The 3,474-nt window shown below is 38.7% G+C and overlaps 2 long non-coding RNA genes across 2 annotated transcripts; one reads left to right on the top strand and one right to left on the bottom strand.

Annotated features, from left to right (window-relative positions):
* Positions 1 to 153: 153 nt before the first annotated feature.
* On the bottom strand, positions 154 to 3,238 carry LOC125505883. The gene is made up of 2 exons (XR_007282515.1): positions 3,171 to 3,238; positions 154 to 3,108 (listed from the first exon to the last, which is right to left on the bottom strand). It is a non-coding gene; the product is annotated as an uncharacterized LOC125505883 (long non-coding RNA).
* Positions 3,058 to 3,433, top strand: LOC125505882. The gene is made up of 2 exons (XR_007282514.1): positions 3,058 to 3,126; positions 3,187 to 3,433. It is a non-coding gene; the product is annotated as an uncharacterized LOC125505882 (long non-coding RNA).
* The last annotated feature ends 41 nt before the right edge of the window (positions 3,434 to 3,474 follow it).

Raw genomic sequence — 3,474 nt, 5'->3', positions numbered from 1 at the left:
TATTTCCGAATCATAAATTCCATTAACAAATGCTTCGACTGCTAGCTCTTGAATGGTCTCCTCAGGTAGTGATGGAAATGCTAACCTGACTAGACGTAGAATGTCCGCTTCAAATTCTTGCATGGTTTCACTGTTTTTTTGTCGTCTGCTTCTAAGCTGGGTTTTGTAGACTTCTTTCAAATGTGTATCACCATACCTCATTTAAAAAATTTCGAGCGTGGCCTGATGGTTCTTACGGTCATCTTGTGGTATTGATCGTAAAATTTCCGGTGCTTCGCCTCGTAGGGAAATAATACGTGTTGTTGCCTTCTCCTGATCATTCCACCCGTTAAATAATGCAGAGGCTTCAAATTGGCATAAATATGTGGAATATTTTTGTCTAATTTTGATTATTTCTTCTTCCACATGTGCGTGAAATCGACAGATATTTTCATCAACTTTGTCTTAAAACTTGATATTTTCATCTCTAACATCGTTCTGAAACTTCGTATTGTCTTCTTTCAGAATCTTCTGGAGCTTGACACTGTCTTCCTCGATGTTCTTTAGTGTGTCTTCAACGGTTGTCTTCAAGTCTTCAAATTTCTTAGCGTTGTCGTCCAATTTATCTCTCATTTCGTTCATAATTTTGTTGTTGTCTTCAATTTTGTCATACATTCTGTCAATTTTTTCAGAACAGAAAAAGGAAAGGCGAGCCAATCATATTCAAGAAACAGTACCACTAAACATGTTTATTGTGTCATTTGATAATAAAACAGAAATCGATTAAATATAACCACTGAGAAGAAATAAATTCACACCACAATGTAAACGTTGCCAACAATATGGACACACACACAACTTCTGCCACAAAACCCCCAGGTGCGCAAAGTGTAGAAAATCTCACCCTACACAGGATTCCAATAAGCCACCAAACGCTGATCCAAAATGCGTACACTGCGGAGAGAATCATCCGGCAAATTATCGTGGATGTGAAGTCTACAAAGAGATACTAAAATACAGAAATAAGTCTCACAAAAAACCAACACAGTCAGGGTCCCTCCGCCAAAGTGGAAGAGAAAACGCAAAAAGCACCAATTCACACCCAAACACTCTCCCAGAACAACCAGCAAATGGAAACTCTGCAGTTCCGAAACCATCCTACAGTGACAAAACAAAAGGTAAACCACAAAACTCAATAGAATCAATGTTGCAGCAAATCATGCAGCGGTTAGATAAAATTGAATCCAACATCAATAATGCCTAATTTCCTGCTGCAGGCAATCCTAAGTTTTGAAAATATTGATATTTGCTTGATTTCTGAAACACATTTCACAACAGAATCACATATTAAATTCAAAAATTTCACAACATATACCATTCACCCCGCCAAAACAGCTCGGGGAGGAAGTGCTATAATAATCAGAGATAATATAAAACATTATGAAGAAGAAAAGTGCTCGACCTGTGATATGCAAGTTGATATGCAACGACTGTAACACTTATGACAACAGCACAAACACTTACTATAAGTGCAATATACTGCCCTCCTCGTTTCAATATATATGCAGACAAGTTCTTGGAATTGTTTGCGAAACTAAATGGACGATTTATATTTGGAGGCGACTTTAATGCGAAGCACACGCACTGGGAATCCAGACTTATTACGGCAAAAGGGCGTGAGTTATACCAAGCTGCTATGGACTTCGGATGTGTTTTCTTATCCAGTGGAAAACCCACATACTGGCCAACCGACCCAAACAAAACCCCAGATCTGATTGACTTTTTTGTAGCCAAATACATTTCAGAAAACTATTTAAAAATTGATGAAAGATACGATTTGAACTCCGACCACTCTCCAATTCTATTAACGATCAGCGAACATATTATTACAAAAGGCCGAAGCACAGTTTTGACAAACAACTATACAGACTGGCAATACTTCAATATTCTCCTGGAGAGCAATATTAAACTAAATATCCCCCTCAAGACGACTGAACAATTAGAGGATGAAGTGTACAATTTTACTGCAGCTATACAACAGGCCGCCTGGAACAGCACACCAATTATTAAAACAAAATCTAAGGGACTCAACTTCCCGAAAGAATTTAGAGATATGATTGCTGTAAAACGAAAACTAAGAAGGGGCTGGCATCAAACACGGGCACCAACGACAAAACAATCCTAAACAAATACGCGTAACAACTAAGAAGAGAGATTGCAGCATTGAAAAATTCTTCAATCAACAACTATCTCAGCAATTTAACCGTAGATGATAGCACAGGATATTCCTTGTGGAAAGTAACAAAATACTTAAAGCGCCCTGTAACACAAATGCCACCCATCCAAAAAATTGATGGACTATGGGCTCGTACTATCAACGATAAAGCAATGATCTTTGCGGAACACCTCGAGACTAGATTTTTGCCTAATACCGGGGTGGATAAACTGCCTAACCTAACTCCAAATTACCCCTTGGACTCAATTCCGCTGGTTACAACAAAAGAAGTCAGTCAAGAAGTTAAAATGAACCTAAACCCGAACAAAGCACCCGGTTTTGATATGATCACAGGTACAATACTAAAGAAAATGCAACGAAAAGCCTTGGTAAAATTGACTACATTAATTAACGCGTCAATCCGACTAAAATATGTACCGGTACAATGGAAAGTATCGGATGTAATTATGATTCCAAAACCTGGCACAAATCCACATAAAGTAGAATCATATCGGCCAATCTCACTGCTACCAATCATGTCAAAATTATTTGAAAAGCTGATTCTGAAAAGGTTGCAATCACAAAAAAATATCAACCCATCAGTTTGGGTTCCGTAGTCCACATTCAACGATTGACCAAGTACACCGAATCACTGACGTCATAGAAAAATTCCTTGAGCATAAGAAAGTGTGCTCTGCTATCTTCTTAGATGTAGCACAAGCATTTGACCGAGTTCCTCAACGAAATGTACTGGAGCCCAAGCTGTACTTGCTCTACACAAATGATATACCCCAAACACCAAACTGCATGATGGCCACGTTTGCGGATGACGCTGCAATGCTGGCAACAGGCGACTCATTGCAGGAATCAACGACAAAGCTGCCACGGTCAGTTGATAATGTTGCTGCATGAACCTGCAAATGGCGAATCAGGTAGGCTAGGCTAAACTTTACAAATCGTAACATTGGTTACCAACCCATTTTCCTCAATAGCATAATGGTTCCACCAGCAAATACGGCAAAATACCTGGGAATGACTCTTGATGCCAAACTCCGATGGAAGACCCACATCAAAAAGAAGCAAGATGAGCTAAACATCGAGTTCCGGAAACTATACTGGCTACTTGGAAGACGATCTGATCTAACAATTGTATGATTTGACTCCAAAATAGTGGATACTTGGTACTGAAACACAAAATTGTATTAAATGATAAAAGTTTAATAGATGAGATTGAACGAACTAACACACTGTTAACTTACTGGTTACATTTACTCTTAGGA

Source organism: Dendroctonus ponderosae, unplaced genomic scaffold (assembly GCF_020466585.1).
Source record: "Dendroctonus ponderosae isolate FM_Combo_2020 unplaced genomic scaffold, Dpon_F_20191213v2 Dpon_F_20191213_1, whole genome shotgun sequence".
NCBI classification, from domain to species: Eukaryota; Metazoa; Arthropoda; class Insecta; order Coleoptera; family Curculionidae; genus Dendroctonus; species Dendroctonus ponderosae.
Note: the sequence above shows the minus strand (reverse complement) of the source record. Positions and strands in the feature narration are given on the sequence as shown.